At 43.2% G+C, this 25,106-nt stretch overlaps 1 long non-coding RNA gene across 1 annotated transcript; it reads left to right on the forward strand.

Moving 5' to 3' along the window:
• Nucleotides 1–900: 900 nt before the first annotated feature.
• On the forward strand, nt 901–24,897 carry LOC119445758 (uncharacterized). Its single transcript, XR_005190674.2, has 3 exons — nt 901–966; nt 8,702–8,814; nt 24,699–24,897. It is a non-coding gene; the product is annotated as an uncharacterized LOC119445758 (long non-coding RNA).
• Nucleotides 24,898–25,106: the final 209 nt, after the last annotated feature.

The raw sequence follows: 25,106 nt of genomic DNA on the forward strand, positions 1-25,106 counted from the left end.
TTTGAGTCCAACCAAAGCTTCAGCTGGCGATCATATTTTAATCCTGAAATTGGTATTCACCAGATAATTCAAACTTGACTGCAAAAGCACGCCTTGTCATTTAAGAATGGGACCAGCTAACATTTATGAGGTCACTGCAAATTTTGATGTGTGAGCCATGCTGGCGGAGTACGAATACCTTACAGGGAAGCAGGGATATCATGGCGCATGAACTGTGGAGGCCGTCTATATTGGAACAGGCCTGCATTGTGCTTTACACGAATTAGTTGCAATTTCCTCAGTGACTGGCTATGATAATGTGTTGGCAACTTATTAAGTCATTCCTTGTGCTGTTATGCACACACCTGGGTTTTTTATGTTGAGGTTGAGAAAAAATCAGTTGTGAGGGTGCGCTTTTTGTCTCTCTTTTTAGTCCTGTTTATTGGACTTCAACCACCATTAACGAAAAGCTCTTCAGTAGTACTTGATATCTTGCTGTCTTCAGTGAGTGTCATTCAAACATCTGCGCTAAATTTGCTTGTGGCTGACTATTGAAACTTGCATGTGATTAAAGGATATAAAACAATTAGACAGCATGAGGTCATATGCATCTTTTTAGCCAGTTTGGGGTGCAGTTGTAGTTTGCAGTTGCACTCAATGAGATGGAATAGTTAATGGATCTGCGGTCATTTGTATGTATGAAATGCTGATTGTATAGAGCACAGGTGTAAATAATATTTCTCTAGGGGACCCAAAATTGCAACTTGTGATGTTGTTGGCTAAAGGTATTCTCATTTAAGGATGCTAAAGATTTGAAACGGGCATTTTCAATGCATGCTTGAAGCTGTAAATACTGTAGCCTGAGTTACCAGTTTCAAGATCATATGTGGATTTAATTTTTTTTCTTTTTACAGTGTGTGTCGATGACAGTGACTCGGATGAAAATTTAGCTCTGGTGAAGGAGCTTGACAGGCTGCATAAAAAAAGGTATTCTACTTGAAAGGCTTCAATAATTAAAAGCATGGCTCATTCATACATCACTGTGTGTACTAGGTGTTTATGGTGCGGGCGGGATGAAATTGATGCCTTTGATGCTGGCTGACAGGGTGATTGCGGAATAGAACGGCGAAAATAAGCGTTCAGACTCCAGAGTAGAGCAAAATATCAGTTTCGCAAAGTTATGCACTATGAGGGTCTCGCAGACGCACCTGCATTTCTGTGACGGCTTGCAACAGCAAAAGTAAAGAACCCTCTTGGAGGACTGAACCACCGCAGTATTTCAAGTACCGTTTTTCCTGTCTATACGTTGCACCCCCCTCAAAACTGTAGTTTTTCTGGGAAAAAAAAGGCGTATATAAGTTCCATTGTTGTATAAGATGCACCTATTCATTCGGTAAGCGATTTAAAAAAAAAAATACAGTCACGTCTCACTAAGAACGCAAATCACAACAAGCGTATGGGTGCCATTCTTAAATAATGCGATAGCACTGATATCGACACTCCAGCATATTTTTGCCATCGTGGCCACCACGATTTTCGTAAAGGTCCAATAACGATAACATCGTCCCCTGCGCCGTACAGCATGCTATATATGCAAGTGAAAGCGTGTGATGGTGAGCTGAACTCGCACACATAACGTATACAAGTCGCACTGCACCGTTCCATAAGACGTACCAGCGAAAAATTCAGAAGAAAAAAAAATGTGGCTTATACATCGGAAGGTACGGTAGATATTATGTTAAGGAGGCATAACAAAGTTAAAGTAATAAAATTTTCCGTACCACCACCATTTCAAAAAGCACCAAAATTTACATAACCACCAAAGTTTTTAGTTTTTTTTTGCACTGCCGTGTTATTTGGGTGTTCTTGTGGCCCCCTGCCTGTCCAAAATTTGGTCAGGGACTGTATTCATCTACAATGTTAACAATCAGTACATTGTTTCTACAGTCAGAGGCAGGAGTCTCTAGACGAAGAGGAACCTACCACATGACGTAAGCTGCTTTGTAGCATGTGAGTGTAAAAGCCGGATGAAGCTGATAAAATCTGCTCTTCCTGTGCAATAAGCTGCATCACATGGGGGTTTCTCCGTGTCCAGACTCCTGCCTATAATATGTGAAATCCGCCTATGTCAAATTTGATAAATGACTGGGAACAGAATGCATTCTAGAAGAATCAAACAAAATAAAGTAGTCTATAGGTATCATAACTTCTGAAATTTGAAAACAAACTACTGCTATAGATTTGCCGATTCTATAATTAAATCGTCTGTCAAGGTAACTTTATTATTGCAAGAGCTGTATAATATAGAGTCAATTTTGGTTCTGCGATCACATGGAAAGAACAAATCAACAATTCCCGTTTAAAAATGGGAGTGGGTGCCAATTACACGACCCTCTGCTGTATTTTTAACATACCTTTTTGTTTCATGGATGTGCTTCATTCAAAGGATGTCTGTAAGCAAGGTAATGGTGAAAGTTCTCAAATACTTATGAAGTTTTCATGTAGCCCATCCAAGTGCTTCTGAGCTTTTCTTTGCCACTTTAAGGCTTTTTTTGAGGTAGACTGCAACATAATTGTTGGCTGCCTTCTTAAAAAGCCTATTTTCAGGTAATATAAAAGAGCCTCTGTGAAAATTTTTGTTTCAAAAACAAGTGAGGGGCATCAGAAAGTGGTCGCAGTTTCACCTGAAAGCGAAGCACCAATTGCAATTAGCAAATTTGTAGAGAGCTATACGGAGTAATGATAGTAGCTTATATCAGCTGTATAAACTTGGACATGCAGCAGCACCGGCAACACGCAGAACTAATGTCGACGCCATCGCGTTTTGCCCGCGTTCGCACAAAATGCGTGCGGTCGTTGCGGACTGTTGCCGGGGCCTCTGATATAATAGGCCACTTGGTGCCGCAGTAAAAGGTACCTCCTTCCCCCCCCCCGCCTTTCGCGCGTCGGAAGAAGGCGCGGTTGCTCTACATATATGGTGATTTAAAGGAGGAAAGAGATGCCTACTTCTGCAGCCCTTAAGGAAGCACGGCGCAGAACGCGCGTTTGTTCTCCTGCCGTGGGTTCACTCCCCGTGAAAGAGCGCGTCCCTCGCGCCCTTTCACTCGCACATGCAGCATTCGGCGGCGCACGGTGACGATTTCATCTCCATTGACGTCATACGAAACCTCACGGCGACGCCGACGGCAGAAATCTGCTTTGGAGTGTCCATATAATTGCTATCGCAATAAAAGGCTTGCATAATAAGTGGGCATTATTGATATTGAAACTTGCAATTAAAAAACACCAGCAATGCCACTCGCCTGAAGTGATGCATGACTTCAAACGCGACACTCCTTGGCGTGATCTTGAAGATTAGGCTGCACGTGGCATGCTGGAAAGTCTCGGAAATGATGGGCTGGGACTTTCCATATCTACTACATTACCCACCGCATTCATTCGTCGTCGACTTGGATTCTATTTAACAGCTGATAATAGGAAAATTATACAAATACCAGCCCTGCAGCGTTGCCAAGATTGCTTCTTATTAATGCTTTGTTGCCAAGATTACTCATTTTTCACTAATTCTGTGAAATTGAAACCTTGGTGCAACTCTTTTCGCAACTGCAAGAAGTGTGCTCATTTTCGGTGCTTTTATGTTTTAATATTTTATTTGAAGACATAGTAGCCACTTCGTATAATGCCATACATAAAATTAAAGCCTGATCACTGGTGTTTTGTGTGGATGTAGTATAGCAGTAATAATTGCTCAGAGAGTTTTTGAGAGTTCTTATGTGAAACTTCAAAGGACTTCAAGGAGTATGAATGAAAGTAATAGTTTTCTATTTTTAGCTTAAGTACTGAGAGTAAAAAATCTGAAATATACACAGTATGCACCTGGTTCCTATACTTTATCTCACAAGCTGGTTGCAGCATTGTGGAAGCTGCACAATTTCTTAGCCAATAGGAAGGCCGAATGTCCCTTGAGATGTGCTCATCCGCGCCGCGTAGTCTGCTCAGCGTCTGCTTGCCACACTGTTACATGCTCCATGGTGGGCGGATTGACGCAAACAATGTTTTGACGCCTTAACCATAAGTTGAGTTTAAGTGCATGCGACTGCAGGGCTTTGCTTTCCCTGTACGCTTTCCTGGCAGATGCTGTGCAGCCTCCTTAGCAAGTAGTACGTGCGAATGCCCTTACAAATGTTCACCTGCACCACAGCGTCCGTTCGGCATCTACTTGGCGTTTTCTCGCTACCGTCATCACGTGCTATGCTAGAGCGGGGTAGTAGATTAATGATGCAGTGAATAATTACGCTTATAGCGTTCCATAACCAGTTTTACGGTTTGGTGCCGTAGTCCTAGCAGCGTGAAAGCAAACAGCCGATCTCAACAATTACGCCAAAACATACGTAATGATTTGACCTCAGCTTGAGAGGGGACTTATCGATGACGGATAATGCCACTTGCTTCATGCTGAGAAGGCGGAAAGCCAGTAACAAGTGCGAATTTGTATCGAAGCGGGAAGTCTGCGGTGTATGGGCGCTGCCATCTTGTCACAGTTAGGGTGGCTATTCGGTTACCGGTGGTAACTGCCACATTAATTCACAGTATACGATGTGCATGCGCACAGGTCCTAACATGTCACGCATCGCTGTCTGTCTCATGTAGTGAGCACAAATAAAACTCTAGTTAGCCAATAATCAGCCAGTTACGCCCGGAACTATGTGCTGCTGTGCAAGTAGTTTGCCTTGTGGGGATGCGCGACTCTCACGCATCCCCTGATGTTGTTTTCCCTGCATAGCTCCCGTAATCTGGCTTCGCCGCGTAGCTTTACGGCGGCGGAGTTGCACTGTATTGCGAGAGATGGCGCTAGTGTTGCGCTGCTAATGCCACTTGATGGCGGGGGGTTAGGCGGGCGCAAAAGGGAGAAGGTTGTTCCTCTTTGGGTTGGGATCGGTGAGCGACGCGAACGTCCCGTGCGTGCGCCGATCCACGCTTTGCGAGACGTCTCGCGTGGCTCGGAGCGGGGCACCGGTATGGACGAACACGGATCGTTCGAGCGCGCCACCGTTGGCGTGACTGTACACGTGAACGACTAGGCGATGGTGTCATTGCATGGGGCAAACGTATTCGCTCGCTATCGGGTCGCGGTGAGTCGGACTCCCTTGATTTGTCGCGCGCCCATGTGAATGCTCTATTAGTTGTAATTTGGCTAGTGTGTATTAGTGTATGAAAGGTGCAATAAATGCCCTTTTGATTGTTTGCACTACTGTGTTGTCGTTCCTTTGTCCCAAGAGCATGTGTGAGACCCCACAGCCTGTATATGCCTCGTACCTTCGGCAGTGCTGCAACGAGCCTTTGAGATGGAGTATAGTTCAAATTTTTGCAAGTCAGATCACGCAAGAAAAAATTATTGTGATTTGTTGGCGCGAATACTAGCCAAAGTAATGTCTGTGCTATACAGGAAAGCAGTAGCTTCGTAAATGTGGCAACTGGCAAGTTCCTATTGCACAGGGAGCATTTATTTTTACTCATTGCAGCAGGCACCTGGTTTGTTTTTTCCTGCATTCTTCAGGTTTGCCAAGCAATGGTTGTTGAGTATTGAGTTAGATCAGCTTTTCTAGGGAAGCAAGATGATGTACGTGTTCTGCTGGCTTTGGTGCCTCTACATGCTTTGTTCAGTTCTTGTGCAGTTCTGTACATTAATGTGAAATGTGGCACAATATTGTACGGTAATAAATAAGGGCACTTGAACAGGCGGTGTTCAAAATGTAAGAGCTTGGACAGCTAGTAAAGCTCGGTCGAAGGTCAGTCTGTAATCGACGGCATGCATTTAGGTGGGTGAAAACCCTACACGACGGGAAAAATTGCTCGTAATAGTTTGTGCTTACGCTGTCGAAACGCTGATGGATAAAAGCAACTCGTCGGCGGTAAAATAAAGTTTTAGTTGATATTAGTTGAACACAATTATCAAAACAATGTGAACTCGTGAGGCTCTACCATTGTTTGAGACATTGTTAAAACAGCCTATACGTCTGATCAGAAAAAATGATCATCTGAGAGAAGCTTCGTTGTCTTCGCTGCTGCTTCCATTAAAAAATTATTTTGCAGAGTCCACCAAAGCGAAAATTTTTAGACATTTTACCAGAGATGTGCAAGGAGCACTGAAGGCTGATCTCAACAATTCCTCCAGTCGAAGTTTTATTTTATTGCGATAGCAATTATATGGACACTTCAACCGGATTTCTGCCGTCGGCGTCGCCGTCGCCGTCGCCGTCGTCGTCGCCGTCGCCGTCGCCGTCGCCGTGAGGTTCCGTATAGATAAAATCTTCGCCGCGCGCCGTATGCCCCAGCGGAAGCGTGCGGGGACGCGCGCTATCACGGAGAGCGAACGCACTCAATCTCCCACGCGCAAGCAAGGAAGCGGAAAGCCAGCGCCGGAGGGAACAGGGGGGGGGGGGGGGGGGGGCACTTCTCTGCCAACAACCGCGCTCGTCGCTCGTCCGCACAGTCTCTTATCTCCCCCACGCGCAAGCAAGGAAGCGGTAAGCCAGCGCCGGAGGGAGCAGGGGGGGGGGCGAACAACCGCGCTCGTCGCTCGCTCGCACCGTCTCTTATCTCCACACGGCTCTGACCTTTAGGCGCCATTCGCCACTCAGTTTCCGTTGAAGCGATAGACCGCACGTACCTTCGCCTATGCGGCGTATCCGCTTGCTGCCAGAGTTTTGACGGTCGTTGTCTGCAGTCATTCAGTGTGATCTATTCAGGTTTTTTTGTGCGCGCTCACAGCACGCTTGTTCATTCAGTTAGTAATAGTCGGGCCACATTTTCCAACGCACGCTACACATGCAATGCTGCCCGGATCGGCAGTGCAGCGCTACAGATGTGTCCCTTCGCACGCGCTGCCCACGGGAAGCGCTTCTCATCAACACCACCGTTTAACACGCGCCTTCTCGTGGTCATCGAGTCTCTCTTCATGTGGGTCTACTTACGCCGCAGCACACCTCCTTACTTAATCAGCTCATGTTTACTACAATTCATATTGCTACCAAAGCCGCTCACCTTACTTCGTATGACATTGCTGTGTTGCTATCGCATTCATTGCTTCGCCCTTAGGGCGAAACTGTGACATTTTTTTTTTCCTTACTCCCCAATCTGCCAAACATTGTCATATCTGACAAGTACCTAAAGTTCGATCATCATTTCAGATGTTGCTAGTAGAATTGCAACAGCAGTTGCCATTCATTAATTATTCATGATTCATTTATTCAAATAATTCAATAAATTGCAAAAACACAGAAAAACTGTCGATCTAATTGATCGATATTTATAGGCGCGGTTAAAAAAAGTTCAGCACACCTCCGAGCACCACCACTTCAGCACATTCTACAGTGGGGACTGTGACAAAGCGATGTCATTTTAATGTTTTGATTAAGGTTATGAACTAGTTACCACTCATTGCTTTCACATGGCTTGCACATTGTAAAGGCTGCATGTATTTTGCATTTCCTTTCGTAACCCTTTGTTGGACAGTGCAGCATATACGTTCCACTTTTGTGATGTGCACAGAAACGGTCTTCACAAGCAAAGGGACACACTTATTTCTATCTAAAGGTTCCAACACTTCATGAGAGAATAGTTTTGGAAGTGGGTGCCAAGAGGCGACAAGTGCAGAGCTGGAAAAAAATTTTTCATTGTTGGAACGCTTCCTGGAAATGGCCCACATTTGCTCACACGAAGCCGAGATGCTCTCGAGATGCCCGATAAGCTATTCCTCCTTCCCACTTTTATTTTACACCTTTAGCTCGCAATAAGCACCCATTTTTGTATCTGGAGACGATAGCTAGTGCAGAAAAGTCGGCCATGTCAGTGCATGCTCAAAAAGGTGCCAGTGCTATTTGTGTTCAATGCATGCGCCATATAATTACACACACACTTTTTTTGAATGACCTGTGCAGTGCCACTTTGTCCATCGTATTTCGGTGTGTTTCCCAAAGAAACTGGTCAAATATAATTTTGCATTGAGACCCGAGAGGGTCAGTGGAACAAACACATCCCACTTAAAAATAAACGGCTTGTTGTATGGAAGTGAAACTACTCCTGAGCACTTAATTTACTCTTACCACTCAATTTCAAGAGTTTTGGTTCGCGAGGGAAGTCAGAAATTATCTTTCATTGAAACTCTTGAGGGTCAGCAGGAAAAATGTCTCATTTTTTTTAGACTGCTTAACGTCAATGGGATGAATACGTCACACTTTTTTTGTAATAAATGGCTTTGCGTATAGAAGTTAAATCGGATGTAAACTTTTTCTAAGCACCTCATTTACTCATACTTTCATTGTCATGATTCAAAGGTTCGTCATGGTGCTCCAGATAATTGTTAGCAGTTTTTTTGTAATGTGCAAGCTCCTCAGTGGTCCGCATGTCTATCGCATGCGTGTGTCATTGCATGCGTGTGTCATTGCATGTAAGCCTGAGTTCTTTTTTTTTTAAACAAACAGATACCACCGTGCTAGCTTGAGAAATAAGAAAATATTCTGTATTCTATTCGGGGAGAGAGAGCCAAGCAAAGGAAAGGCAGGGAGGTTACCCAGCTTGGTGCTTAATATGTAATCCCTCTGCATGCTTAATAATCTAAGTATACAAGAATGCTTGCATTATCAATTTGTCACATAAGTTAAATATGAGAAATAACAGCGCCAATTTAACTGCTTTGTTTTTAATCGTTACCTTGCTGCAGGAAGGAATGGCACCATAATATCTTGCACAGCGAAATCACTCATGAAAAGGTCGATCACTTAGGCTGTATTGAAGGAACCATTGAGAGGCTGGAAAAGCTGATCTTGGATAAAGGTGAGAGCTGAACTATTTTCTTGTCTATGGCTGCTGAGTTGGGTTTTCAGTAGAGAAGTTCTCACACAAATTTTTATAAGGGGGCTTCATTAGCTCTCCATGTCTAGTGCTAGCCTCGAGACGACCGAAAGGCACATTCTGGTGTGGGACGTCAGTTGGGGGAGTCTGCGTTGCCATATCGCACGCATTTGCTGCATGACTGCTTGACGTGGTCAATCGACTTGCCCTGCTTATGTTTTCAAAATGTGGAGAGTCTGCAGGTTTGTAGTACTGTATCTTCAGAATTTTTGAAATTGAGGAGAGTCATCTTTGGCACTGTGCTTAATTTGGATTGCTTGTGCTGTTGTCTGGTGCACTCAAAGTGGTTTGTCAGCCTCTTTTTTTTTTTTTTTTTTTTTTTTTTTTTTTTTTTTTTTACAATGAACTGCATGATTTGGTCTTCTGTGTGCTGTCTCTGCACTGCAATATGGTGTTGGCCTACATGTAATGCACCGTGCGTGATCAGTCACACGCCCCGTTCGCCACAGACGTTTCAATTTTGTTGCCGCTCCGCTTTTTGAGTGTATCACAAAAGATGTTTGATGCTATTCTCAAGACATTAAGTGGTTTCTGGAGTGCGTTAATGCATACCATGCTTGTTAAAAGAAATTGTGTGGCTGAGTGTCAGACCACAGATTTGCCTGACATTTCGTGCATCTTTCACTTACAACAGAAAGATTTGCCACTTTCCGTCAAAAAAATAAGTAAGTACAAGAAGGGTACATTATCAATTCATTCAACTTCAGGGTTTTTCAATACCCAAAAAATTACCCAAACGCGCATCAAAGCTCTGTCTACATTTTAATTCCATCCACTAGTTCACATTGGTTATGAAATGTCTTAACGTCTGGTAGAAGGGCGGACAAAATTGGTGGACAAATCAAAGTTACGTAGTCTTGTGTTGCAGTGCTCATCTGCACAAGCTAATTTAACTTGATATCTTCCACCATGACTTCGCTCGGCCCCTGCACCAGATGACAATTGCATCTCTTTTTTTTTTCAAATAAATTAACATTTGCAGTTAAAGTAGCATGCGCGTGTTGTGCTGCACTGTGTTCACGTGCAATATCAGTCAGCTCGGTGTGACCTGATGTTTTTTTTTTTTTTTTTTCTCCTAAGATTCGTCCAGCGGTACTTAGGTTAATATATAAATAGTTCTTTTCAATGTAGCTTCTTTCGTAAGCGTGTTGCACATATTTGAAGGTAAAATTAGAAAATTTAGTAGTTTGGGTTTGCCGGTACTCGACTGAATAGTAGCTGGAGCGCTAAACAAATGAGGACGAAGAAGCTGGCACAATAAAATTTTCTATGCACCATGACAGCGTAAAGGGACACCAAAGGCAAATAAAAAGTCAAGCTAACGTGATAGAGTAATGCTCAAGAAGGTGTAAGGTGTCTACATAATCGCGAACAGAGATTTCGTAATCGAGAAATTGAGGTAAATGCAGGACAAAATAAGAGACTCCCCAGGGACATTCCGGTACTTACCCGATGACGAAGGCATTCCTCAAAAAAATTGTCACTAGTACTCAACCACTCATATATTAAAGAGATTATTTCGTTGGATTATAAGACGGAAGAAAATACAACTTGTCTACTTCTATTAGATTCTTAGAACAAATAACTTTTTGGCGTTACCCTTGATAACGACGTGGATAGCGCAAAGGTTTCGTTTTTGCTTGACTCTGCATTGCGCGCTTTCGAGTTTCAGTAGTTCTGATATCGCGTGATACTACGCTGGTGTTACTGGCTCGCTAAGCTCGCACTTGAAATTGCAAGCAGCAGAGAATGTCACGTCTATGTGATGACGCGGGATGCCCGAACAGTCCGCACGACGGCATGTCGAGACGGTGATCAGCTTCGTCACCCACATCGCATTGCTGGAGTGCTCGCTGCTTTCGCACTCGGAAGAGCACGTGTCGAGGCCGCCGTCGTAGTACACAATGGCGCCGGCAGTGCGAGCCCTCATCAGCATGCCAGGCTCATCGGAGCTTAAATCGCTCAAATCGAACCCAGCATCGTGAGCCAATGTGTCATGGTCAGTGTCGTCAACAATGTCCATTGCGACGAGCGTCGACGATCATCATGTTTACGATTCGGCACACACTTTTCCTTCCGCTTTCGCACTGCCGTCGGCTCTGTCTTGGCTCTGTTTGTGGCCACGTGTCTGCATTTTCCGCAAAAAGGCCGTAGCACCGTCTGCAGGCAGACCTTTACTCACCGGCGGCACATCACTATGAGACCATGACATCACCACTCCTCGCTCAGGAGACCGGGTAATTTGAATGGCGCTAGAGGTATGCGGACGCTTCAGACGCAATTTTCTCATAAAAGAAGTTATTTCTTGGCACGAGACAACCGTTTTGAGGTTTTTGTGATCGTATTTTAACATTTCACGTTGACCTAATATTTGCCTTTAGTGTCTCTTTAAAGACAAGTTTTACAGTCGAACCTCGATACAACAACCATGGATGTAATGAATTATTGGTTATAACAAAGTAAATTAAAAATGTGGTTTGCCATTCTCTACAGTCGAACCCAGTCGAACCACTGGGTTTCCCAGTCCAAAATACTAGCTAGTAAAGCGGAAAATGCTAGCATAGTTCACATAGCTTCTAGTGCAGACCTCTCCAAGATTGTTTTTAATTTGCTTTATTACATTAACTGCGAGCAACTGCGTGCTCATGGACACTGTCATGGCCGATACGATTAAACATGACAGCTCCAAGATGCTGCACCTCTTGCAATGCAACGTAAGAAGCTTAAACCAAAATTATGACGAAATGATAGCGCTTATTAGTCGACAAAGCGTGAAATATGACGTTATAGCAGTATCCGAGACATGGCTAAAATATTGTGAATTCATAAACATTAGTGGCTACCAATTTGTATCCCTTCCAAGGAAGTCAAGCTCCCGAGGCGGCGTGGCGCTGTATATATCATCCCGTCTCACCTTTAAAAAAACTTGAAAAATTTACGGAAATAAATTTAGAACTAGAGATGTTCTTCGTAGAGATGCAAAATAACGTCATAATGGGTGTCGCTTATAGGCCACCAGATGGGAAAGTGCAGCCGTTTTTAGAAAAATTAGAACACTCTCTGCAACATTTTACAAATGAAGAAAAACAAGTCATTTTATGCGGTGATTTTAATATAGACACAGGCAAACAGTCAAGCGCGGAGTATCAGCACTTAGCGTTGTGTTATGGCTTCAGAAATCATATTTTAGCACCGAAAAGAGTTAGACCAACGTCATCTACAACAATTGACCACATTTTGTCAAAACATTGATAATGAATGCATTACGGCCGGTGTAATAACAGAAAACGTTTCGAACCATTTTCCAATTTTTATTTGTTTCTTGCACTCATCTACAGGCAGAAAAACAAACCACCTCTCACCCACTGAGGATAGATTACGAAAAGAGTAGAAGAGCAATTCAAGAAACACAATTTTTAGGTCCCAGTGATACAGATGTTAACGCAGCCTATGCAAAGTTTGCATCATTACTACAAGCTAGATGTGTAAAAGTAGAGCACAAATCTCGGAGAGCAGCGTACCTGTCCGCACCAATTTGGTCTTGTTTGAACGAGGCAATACTCAGTGATTAGATTACGAGAACACTGGCTGACCAAAATGAAGCAAAATATAGGTAACGGCAATTTAAGGAACTGTACAGAAGCACACGCAATCTATCGTTAGCGATGATGAGAAAACGAAAAAAAGAATATTACAGTAACCTTATTGCGAAAGCTAATGGTAATACAAAGGAAATTTGGCGTATAATAAAGGCAGTCACCAAACCGGAATTGCAACAACTTCTTTTACCTGACTTAAATGTTATTGGTTGTAATGAAAGGGAACTTGCAGAACTATTCAATGATTTATTCGTAACTATAGGAAAACAGTTGGCAACCTTTACAAACGGAGAATATGACTCACCATTCCCTACTATTCACAATAATACTTTCGTTTTTTGAGAAATTACAGAAGCTGAAATCATTGCAGTAGCATGTTAGATGTCATCCAAGAAGGCCATGGGTCATGATGGAATACCAGTTAAGATACTGAAGGACAACATTGAAACCTTATGCAAACCTCTTGCAGTAATTTTCAACCAGTCATTGTGACAGGTGTGTACCCTGAATAGCTTAAGATAGGGAGGGTGACACCAATACACAAAGGAGAATGTCCCGACAGCATAGCGAATTACCGTCCCATAACAATTTTATCATGCGTGAACACTCTTTTTGAGAAACTGGTAGCCAAAATAATGATTGACTTCATTACAAAATACAGTATCCTAACTCCGAATCAACATGGCTTTAGAAAGGAAGACTGTACGGCTACTGCAGTCAAGTTTGTGGCAGAAACAGTAAACTGTACTTTAAACAATAACCAAATCATCATAGGTATCTTCCTAGATATAAAAAAAGGCATTTGATTCAGTGAACCACAATATTTTGTTGTACAAGCTCGAACGCTATGGATTTAGAGGGATAGCTTCAAAATTTTTTCGCAGCTATTTGACTCAGCGGACTCAGTTCGTACAAATACTTGGCAACAAATCAGACCGTACACTAGTTGAAACGGGAGTACCACAAGGTTCAGTACTTGTACCGATCTTGTTTTCCCTCTTTATAAATGATTATCCTCTTTCCTTGACCCACATGCAAGCAGCTCTGTATGCAGATGACACTGCCCTACTTATAGCACACCGCTCTTTTCAGGAAGCAGAATTACTCGCTAATAATGAACTAGAAGTAATTTCTCGATGGTTTAAACGAAACAAATTACTGCTAAACACAAAGAAAACTAAGTATGTTTTCGCCTCTAACCGAAAAGTGGTACCTGAAACATGTGGGCTGTACATTGGAGGAAATGCTATTGAGAAGCTAAACGCACATACCTACCTTGGTGTGACTCTCGACTCATCATTCCATTGGGCAACTCATATTGATCATCTTTGCAAAAAAACTAAGCTTTGGATGCTTCACGTTATTCACGGATGCTTGAAAATATTTCAATTTACAGACACTACGTATACTATATTTTAACGTATTTCACTCTCACCTAACATACTGCATAGAATCATGGGGCTCCACGTATGCTTCGTACTGTTCGGTGGTTAGCATCCTGCAAAAAAAAAGCTGTGCGAACCACCGCATCAGCGCCCAAGAACGCACCTTCCACAGAGCTTTTCAGAAACCTCAACATAATGCCATTTAATGTCGTTAGGCAATATAAAAGGGCTAGATTAGTACACAGAATAATTCACAAGAACATACCCTATCATTCATCAGTTTTAGTAAAACCCAGGTGTAACACTCAACAGGCGGAACAAAAAAATCTTAATCTGCCGGTAGTCCACAATGTTCCGGTAGTCCACGCCGTCGAACAATATCCTATGCTGGCGCAAAAATTTGGAACAATATACCCAGCTTGATAAAATGTCTGCCAAAAATTCCGCCGTCTCAATAGGCTCTTTCTTTCCGGGAGCCACCAGTCACCATATTAATATTGTACTCGCAAACTGCTGCTGATATTGTATACATGCCTCATTGATGCTGTAATTTTCATGTTAACATTGTACTCGCTAGTTGGTTCTGTACTTACAAAACCTTTTTGTAATGGATCCTAACTAGCCATATCGGCTATGGATCCAGATGCTGTCACAATCATTTTTGTATATCTTTTTAGTGCAATAAAACATTCTTCTTCTCCTGCTTCAACAAAATTTCGCCACAACGAAGATTTTCCGATTCCCCTTCAGCTGCCCATAGAAAATAATACAAAATAACGACGGCGTTTTGTTCAGTATTCCCGCTTCAAACTTTTCGAGAACGACACTGGGACTGAACTGAAATTAGAACTGCAAATTTGTCAAATTAGAAGGCCCTTCCAAAGCTGTGACAGTCGTATGTCCGCTTGAACGAGGTTTTCGCGAACAAAATAAAATCCAAAGTACCGATTTGAGCCACTGTAATCTATAGCCACGTGTGGTCATAACGCACCTGCGGGAGACTGCACGAGATTACCACAATCGCTGCCGTTTTCTCTGTGGTATGTGTCCGGTCAAAATAGCTACGCCAACAAAGAAGCGTAAATTTCTCTCTCTTAAGGAGAAGGCACAGAGAATCGCAGAGGCAGAAAGCGGAAGGAAAAAAATTTCGCGGGCAAAGCATCGATTGGGATAGCAAATTAGTAAACAGCTATACGAACTAAGGATAGTAGTTTATCAGCGGTATAAACTTGTAAACATTCGCTTACTAACTAAATTATCAAGCACGGTGTCACGCATGCACAGGTAAACATGAACACGTTTTGTTCGATGACGGCGGAAACTCGCAGCGAGCGAAAGCTTTTAACAGACTGTGAGACTCTCGTAAGAAATCCAGGCTGGCCGACTTCTGGAAATAAATCTTCCAGTAAGCGTAAGCTTGCCAAGCTTGCAGACTTTGTCATAAATATGCAGTGAAATTGTGTAATTCAAACCACTTCATTGCGGCAGTGCATGTGCCGTAAAGCGAGTGTCTCGCAATTGGCCGGGCACACACGTTAGGTTAGGCGGCGGCTGCAGTGTACGAAAAATGCTGTAACAGCGGTGCGTGAACATTCTCTCGTGACGTTGACACTTAATTGACCGGCTTCGGTACGTCTCAACCTCTGCGCCCACGCCATCGCGAACATTTCCCTGACAATGTTTGCGTCCCATGAATTTCATTGGGCTAACCTACAGCTATAGCGAAGCCGAAAACACAAGATTCAACGCAATATCAGATGTATGGAGACAACTATTTGCTCACTCCCGGCTCAAAACGGCACCCGCAGACAGTGCTATGGTTTTTTTTTTTGCGGAAAGCACAGACGCGCACCTAGAAACAGAGCCAAGACAGAGCAGATGGTAGTGTGAAAACGGAAGTATGTTGGCTAGCCACCATTGCGAAAGGTAAAGCGCGTGCCGAATTGTTAACACGGTGATCGTCGACGCTCGTCGCAATGGACCAGCTAGTTGACGACCCTGACAATGACACATTCGCCCGCAATGCTGGGCTCGATTTTAGTGATTGAAGCTCCGATGAGCATGACATGCTGCTGAGGGCTCGTGCTGCCGGCGTTGTTGCGTACTACAACGGCGGCCTCGACACCAGCTCTTCCGAGCGTGAAAGCAACGAGGACTATAGCAATGCGACGTTGGGCGACGAAGCTGGTCACCGTCTGGACGTGCCGTCGCGACTCTCAAGCTGCTAGCAAATTCAAGTGTGAGTTAGCGAGCCAGCAACACCAGCGCAGCACTACACGATAACGAAACTTCTGAAACACGAAAGCGCTTGCAGCGGAGAGTCGAACGAAAACAAAACTTTTGACCGCCCGCGTCATTATCAAGTGTAACGCCAAAAAGTTATTTTTTCTAAGAATCTAATAGAAGTAGACAAGTAGCATTTTCTTCCATTATAATCCAACAAAACAATCTTTTTAAAATGAGTGGTTGAGTACTAGTGACACAATTTTTTGGGGGAGTGCCTTCGTCATCGGGTAAGTACCGGAATGTCCCTGGGGAGTCTTTTATCATATCCTGCATTTACCTCAATTTCTCGATTAGTAAAGCTCTGCTCGCAATTATATTGATGCCTTAGACGTTCTAGAGCATTGCTCTATCACTTTAGCTTGACTTCTTATTTAATGTTAGTGTCCCTTTAACAACTCTGTGGGAAGCAGCCAGACAACAAAACATTTAGTTTTTTTATTTAATAAATTAACATTTGCAGTTAAAGTACTAAAGTAGAGCTTCAATATGGCTGGCATTCCGCTGCACAGCCATTACTGCGATCAGCCGCACGGCACCAAGTGGCCGTTCTCAGCAATAAACTGCGGTGCAGTGGCATGCCAGACATATGGAAGCCGAGGAAAACGCTGTTTTATGCATTGAAGCACAAAGTTAACTGGAACGCCCATGCATTTTGTCTGACACTTTGAAAATTAATATCTCGAAACTTGTTCAGTCCTGAGAATTCGTTCCAAGTGGATACGCCTTGCACACTCAACGCCTATAATTCGTAGATTGAAAGATGTGCCGTAAAATAATTTTAAAATTAGCATAATTATGTTAAATTTTTGATTAGGCATTTTGATTTCTCGTGGAAGTAGTGGCCCACCTCATCGAGTAGTTTAGATCAAGGATTATAATTGTGCTATCTGCCACAGGCAATTTTTAAAATTTTGATGCAGCTAAAATGAAACACCCTGTGGACTGGCTGGCCATTATTCAGCCAATGCATTTTAACCCTTTGAAGGTCGAATTATTTTGAAAAAAACTTTCCCAGATGGTCAAATTACTTTATTGCGGATATTGAATGTACAAAATGTATAAAGTCGGGAATAAATAGTGAAAAAAAAATTAGAAACAGTATTTTGATGTCGGCATCACTCAGAACTCCAAATGTTCAATAATATTTCAGAGTGTGGTATTCCTTGAAACACGGTTCTACGCACAGCGCCATATCGCGCCAATCAAGGTAGCGCCAATCAAAGAGCAGCGCCAATCAAGGTAGAAATCAGCTTCCGCCGCATCTGCAAGAGAGTGCCGACAAAGAGAAAACTCGCGTTTCGCGCGCCTCCGTTGCGATCATTCGGCGGAACCGAAACCGCGTAAGCGCGTTGCCGCAGAGAGCGAGAATACCTCGTGATCGGCGCTGATAAACAAGCTAAGACAGCGCCAATCAAGATAGAAATCAACTTCCGCCGCCCCTGCAAGCGAGTGCCGACAGCGAGAAAACTCACGTTTGGCGCGCCTCCGTTGCGATCATGTGGCGCAACCGAAACCGCATAAGCGCGTTGCCGCAGAGAGCGAGAATACCTCGTGAGTGGCGCTGATAAACAAGCTAAGACAGCGCCAATCAAGATAGAAATCAACTTCCGCCGCCCCTGCAAGAGAGTGCCGACAGAGAGAAAACTAACGTTTGGCGCGCCTCCGTTGCGATCACGCGGCGCAACCGAAACTGCGTAAGCGCGTTGACGCAGAGAGCGAGGATGCCTCGTGAGCGGCGCTGATAAACAAGCTAAGACAGCGCCAATCAAGATAGAAATCAACTTCAGCGCCACTGCAAGACAGTGCCGACAGAGAGAAAACTCACGTTTCGCGCGCCTCTGTTGCGATCACGCGGCGGAACCGAAAGCGCGTTGCCGCAGAGAGCGAGAATACCTCGTGAGCGACGGTGATAAACAAGCTAAGAGCAGCGCCAATAAAGGTATATATCAACTTCCGCCGCCCCTTCAAACGTTTCGCGCGCCTCCGTTGCGATCACGCGGCGAAACCGAAACCGCGAAAGGGGTGTTGCCGCAGTCTGCGCGACGCACGCGCTGAAACTAGAAATCAGTTCTGTTTATCTCCGCAAGAAGGTAGCACAAATGTCAAACGCTTCTTGTAAGTCCTAAAGGTGGCAGCACCTCCCGGTGAGCATACATCGTCATTATGGCGCGAAATTTCAAACGGAGGATTGAAACCGTACTCGTACGGCAAAGACCTTGTGGGACAGAAAACCGCCGCCGTACAGATACAGCAAAAACCTTCAAAGGTTCATTGATGGCCTAATTAGAACACATCAATTTCGACATAAACCAAACTTGCAACAGCAAACGCTGACTAGCTGCTACCGTGACCGCCTTCACTAACTGCAGAAAAAGGAGATATCGCCACATATATGCAAGATGTGACAATAATTACCACCAGAGAGAACTAAACCCAAAAGGGCACCACAACATGTGGAAACGAGCTGTACAACCTGCACGGAACACGACGCAGATAGCACACATGTGTGCATAGCAGGCTGTTCACGAAAAGAAGCCCTTCACAGGATGGAAAAAAATAAACTTCAAAATATTCACCACCTCTCATATCACACAGTCTCTAAAGGCAGAACAGTGCATTAGAATGTTAGAAGATAATGATGGAAGTAATGAAATTGAAAGGCGACTGTCGCCACTGGTTGAAGTCCTCAAGCGACCACGTTGCAATCTGTGAATACAAATGAATTGTACAATGCCCCTCTTACACAGCAGGAATTAAACATACTCCTTTCAGCAGGCAAAAAGACAGCGGTAGGTCATGGCCGTATTCACTACTCCATGCTGGCACATCTATCCCAAGCATCTGTAGAGGCTCTCCTTGGAATTTTTCAATTTAATCTGGGATAATGCCAGAAGAGTGGACAAAAGCAATAGTAGTCCCATTTCTCAAAGCTGGTAAATCCCCAACATCTGCAAACAGCTACAGACCCATTGCCCTGAAAAGCTGTCTGGCAAAATCATATGAAAGCATATAAGGCTCTCGTTCATTTTAGAATCAAGAAACCTAACAGACCCGGTTATAAAAAGGGTTGTTCAACCACTGACCATCTTGTCCGACTGGAACATGAAATTTGATATGCTTTTTTACACAAGCAACATTGTCTGGCAGTTTTTTTTTATTTAGAAAAAGCCTATGATACCACATGGAGATATGGAATTTTAAGAGACCTAGCTGACCTCGGCATCCGTGGTAAAATGCTTACTGCCTAGCTGATTTCATGTCTAATAGAACATTTCAGGTTCATCTCGGCACTGTACTTTCTCGTACATTTGCACAGAAAAATGTTGTTCCGCAAGGCTGTGTTCTCAGCAATTTCATTTCATTGTAAAAATGAACTCTGTTGGTAAGGTTATACCGTCGTCTGTTATGCACTCTATATAGGTCGACGACCTGCAAGTGGCTTGTCGTGCCTCAAATTTGTCAACCTGTGAGAGGCAGCTTCAGATTACAATAAGTGAACTTACACAATGGGCTAACAAGAATGGCTTCCGCTTCTCCACCCAGATAACAGTTACTGTTTTTTCTCAGAAACGTAGTCCTGAAATTAAATGACGCCACGCTACCGGTCAAACAACATTATAAATTTTTAGGAGTAACCTTTGACACCAAACTGAACTTCCTGACCCACATAAACACACTAAAGATTAAGACAAATAAAGCATTGAATATCCTCAAAGTGTTGTCCCATAAACACTGGGGTTCCGACCGAACGTGTCTTTTACGTGTTTACCGGTCTGTTGTGCGTAGCCTTCTAGACTACGGCTGCGTAGTTTATGGCTCAGCCAGACATTCTTACATTCGACGACTTGATCCAGTACATAACCTTGGACTGCGCCTTGCAAGTGGTGCTTACAGGACATCACCTGTCCCAAGTTTATACGTTGACTGTAATGAGTCTTCTTTACAGCAGTGCAGAGCGCTACTCACTTGCGTACTCAAAATTCAGTCATCACTGCAGCACATATGCTACAATATCGTCACACAATGCAACTCATGCTTACATTACACTAATAAGCCGAACATGATTCGGCCACTTCTTTTGCACCACGAGGAATACTGCAAGACTTACGATGTTCCTCAAGAGGTACTGCAAGCTGCTGAAAGGCCACAAAGATTCCCCCCCACCATGGTGCGATTTTACACAGTTATGTGATTGGACATTAACACATCTAAAGAAAAAAGACACCCCACAAAAACACATTATACAAGAGTTCCGAGCTATCCAAGAAAAATACATAAATTACACGGAATCCCTAGCAAAAATTCTAATACAAAAACTAATAGCCTATTAGGTTATTGACACTAATACAGTCTATTAGGTCTATTAGTGTATTAGTCTAATAGATATTGGTGTATTACTCTAATAGGCCTATTAGTGTTAGTCTAATACGTCTGTTGCTATGAAAGAAAATGTTGCAATGCACCAGATAACGAAAAACAGGTAAAATTGCTAGAAGCATTTATTAGCACAGCATGTCTTTTTACAGATTCCTCTTTCGAGATCTTCGTCAGGTCAGCAATCTTGATTGAGAGCTTTTCGTTGACTTCGACCAGAGGACGTCCTTTTGAGGAAGTGGTTAAAAAAACCTGGGCACAAAAATACACACATATAGAAACAGTTGAAAGCAGGGGTGCTAGTTCTACCACTAAACGTTGAAGCTGGCAATATTTGCTTCCAAATTAGAATAATGTGACTCCGCAATATTTTAGGACAGTTGATGTATGCTAGCTCAAAATGTTTATCATAATAAAAAAATTACGCCACCTGGCATGACAGGACAGTTATAAGCACACAAAATCAACATAAGATGTGTGTTCTATCAAAACTGTAAACAGATACAAGGAACTCTGGACATAAATCTTGCACAGCGTTGTCGGAAACAGACATGTTATTGCTGCAACGTACACAGCAATCGGCCCGACGGCACTGTACTTACGCCCACCGTCAGGATAAAAAAAAAAAGAAGAAACACTTTATACTCTACTACAGAAGCATAAATAAGCATACTTACCTCGAAATGGTATATCGGCGCCAGGGAAAACGCTGCACATCGATGCACGCTGATAGATCCACAAAGCCGCGAAGGACAGGGGTAAAACAGTTGCCTTGCGTTGTTTTGAAGTATTAACAGCAGTCATAGCTAAAGCTATCCAGATATACTACTGCACAAATGAGATTGCACAGGCGCTAACACCACGGGTTCCTTAAAAACACATCTTTCATTCACTAACACGCACGCCTCGCCTTGACATGGCAGCCGCCGTGGCACGCATGCTGTGCGCAACTACGGCTGACTACGGTTGCAGTTTTATGTCCTTCCCGCCTGCCGTGTTCCCTTCTCTGCGATACTGCTCTTTGATGTAAATAAATATTACGGCCTTTTATATGTGGTATCAAGTTAGCAATTTAGGTTAAAAGTTTAACATTTACTTTATGCGCACTTCAACAGAAAATACGACACTGACAAAACTTCAGGCGCAAACAAATATGGTTGCTGCTATTGTACCGTCGTTCATTAGCTGACCGGGCACCGCGATTCTGCCTTGCAGATTATGGCTGGTTGTTCGGCTTTTTTTTTTTTTTTCGTGGGGAAGTATTCGCTGTGCTGTAAACACTAGCTGTTTCCTCAACGACTCATCGCGATGAGGCTCAGTGAAGCAAAATTGGCAAGACCATGTAGGCGCACGTCGCTTTTGTGTATGTCGCCAAGAGATGGCCAGTTTCACTAGCTTAGTGCGCTGAAACTAAGGCAGACGTGCGAATGCAGTCTGCTGCACAATTGTACAGCAGAATTTTTAATTATTCTGTGATTAAATAGAAACACCTCTCTATGCAAGCAAGCGGTCTGCTAGTCTATTTTTTTCATCAACTTTCACCAGCAAACAACAGCTGCGGAATCCAGCAATACATGTTGTATCAGACCAGCAACAATCTGTATAAGGCCAATAGGACCTATTAGTCTAATAGAGATACTAGTAGACACGCAACACTGTTTGTATAAGACTAATAAGTCTAATACACAGGGCCTATTGGTCTTATAGGTAAATCAGTACAACTAATAGAAATGTCTATTGGTCTAATACAAAACTGTATTAGACTAATACAAAGTTCTATTAGAATTTTTGCCAGGGATTTTACACTGATGGCTCTAAAACACAAAAACATGTGGGTGTGGGAATCGCAACGAAAAATTGGGAAACTAGTATTCGGTACACCATTTTGCTTCAGTTTTTACCGCCGAAGTTTATGCAATATGGATGGCAGTAAAAAAAATTATCACCGAGAAGCTGAAAAATGCCATAATTTATACCGATTCGTTAAGTGCACTGATTGCTTTAAATTTAAACTCCGCCTGCGAACCTCTACTTGGTGACATCTTAAACATGGTCTCTAATAACAAATACGGAAGAACCATACGATTCTGCTGGCTCCCAAGCCATGTTGGGATACCAGGGAATGAAGCAGCAGATAGATGTGCATCCATGGCAGCTCACAAAAACATAACTGACGCAACACTTCCATACAAAGACAGTATCCAAGCGATTCGTAAGGCCCTTGCATCAAAATGGCAACAGGAATGGAACTCGTGCATAAATAACAAGTTACGTGTGACTAAACCCCTGCTTGGCCAGTGGAAATCGTGCAGTCACCAAACGCGGTTCTATGAGGTAATCTTATGTTGACTTTGAGTTGGGCACACACATCTAACACACAATTTTCTACTTCGAAAAGAAAACCCACCAAATTGCGAGAAGTGCCATGAACCACTTATAGTAATGCACATTATTATGGCATGTCCACATAATGAAACACAGAGACGGAAAATTTTACATAATCTAGATAACTTGCATGTACTTTTACACCCCACCTTACTATTGGGAGACGACCCGCTAGTGCCATTAACCGAGTTGTTCAACTTTTTAGATGAAACTGGTTATTTACATCAACTATAAAGTAACACAGCTTTTACAGTCCTAACATTGATTTTTTTATTGTCTTGTGACTGGCACAGCATGGCCTTGGTCGCTTTTGCGCCATTAAGCCAGAATTAACTAATTCTACTCATCTGTGCCTTGCTGCGCCCACTGAAGTGCAACTTGTGCCAAGTGCGCCAAAGCGCCACCTTTGCCTTAGGCGCTACACGGACATCGCAATAGTGTAACCGATCCCTCCGTTTGTGGACAGACCCGCGGCTAAGCATTCCGAGCATTGGCAACACGGACTTCGCAACCAAGCTTCGCACAGGGAATCCTCGATCGGACGTGCAGTTAAGCCTTTCAGCACTCGATATTTCGGAATTCACGACTAAGCACATCGAACGTCGACTCCTCAAGCCCGCGGCAAGGCATTTCACACATCGAGCATCGAATCCCTGGGCCCGCGGCTAGGCATTTCACGCATCGGCACTTGGGAATGCGCGACTATGCACATCGAGCTTCGAATCATCGGGCCCGCGTCTAGGCATTTCGAGCATTAGCACTTGGGACTGCGCGACTAAGCACATCGAGCGTCAACTCCTCGAGCCCGCAGCTCAGCATTTCGCACATCGAACGTCGAATCATTGCATTGTTGCACAAAATTGTTTTTCTGCATTTATAGTTGCTTTTGTATTATGTCTGATTGCATAAAACTAATCTCATTAGTCTACAAGTGCTATATACATAGGCATATAAACTCTGTTTGCAATGTTTCCTGCTCTGGGCATGCGAGCTAAATGTCTGCGTCAGTCTGTCTTGGTGGTGTCCATTTGCTCTAATGAAGTACTTAAAAATTGTATAGTAGTAATAAGCTGTACCAAATGACATGCACTTGCTTTTCTCCTGCTCGAACTGATCCAAAAACGCAAAATTTTGTGCTACAGAACTGCTACAAAATGCTAATGTGGCTTCTCCTAAATTGCTACAAAACAGCTTTTTTCCTGCTCCAAAAATTGGTCTAATTCTTAAACTGACTGGACCACCACTGCTTGCACTACAATCGTGGTGGCTGTTATTTTAATCGCATGCTGACTTTTGACGTTGCATGCACGAAAATCTACATTTTATGAATTTTTAGTTCTCCTTTAAAGTGATGGGGACACTTGGCATGGAATGACCGTTATGGCAAGTAATATAAATAGCAGCGCTTAATGTTTGCGGTCTTGCATCTTGTCAAAACAGAGATAATTGAGTACCATGCCCCAATTGTTTTTTAAATATTTTTTTTCTCGCAAGCCGTTTCTAATGTTACAATAACTAGTTTGTCTCATTGCCCTTTGCTTTTGTCATTCATGATTTCATGAAGGTCAAGCATTATACATGCTGTGTAGCCTTGAAAGCCACTGTAAAATGCTGTGTAAAATCAAGGAGCAAAGCAGTACGCGTTTTCTTTTGAATGTTTCGTAATAAGTGCCATTGCTAGAAGGCCTTTGCAGCCTAGCAGTGAAAATCTGCTTCTGTGCAACAGGAATTCATGCACTTGCAGCACTGAAACTTCCTTGTGTTGTTTCGTTTGCAGGAGGAAAACTACCGCCGCGCAAGACCTAGCAGTGCCACTTTAGATTCTGGTGCCTTGCAGACCAATGGTGCAAAACCATTCCATGAAGTGCAAGCACACTTCATGAAATGCTCGAGATTTGAGTCACTTTATTCGTTTTGTTATGTAAAGCTTCTGCAATAACTGTGAAAACATGTTTTGTTTGTGTGAGTTTGGCAAATTTTGTTTTGTCGTTATTGCAAGTTAGCATCAATAATTTCATAGTTGCTTCATTCTACACTTACTACACATCACAAAAAGCATATGAACACTGATATGGGAATCTGGCACATAGTATTCTGTCGTTCCTGCAAGTGTGCATCAGTCATTTCATATTCAATATCATTGTATATTCTGCACAGTTCATTCTAACACGAAAACTTATACGAA

This window comes from Dermacentor silvarum, chromosome 3 (genome assembly GCF_013339745.2).
Source record: "Dermacentor silvarum isolate Dsil-2018 chromosome 3, BIME_Dsil_1.4, whole genome shotgun sequence".
In the NCBI taxonomy this organism is placed as follows: domain Eukaryota; kingdom Metazoa; phylum Arthropoda; class Arachnida; order Ixodida; family Ixodidae; genus Dermacentor; species Dermacentor silvarum.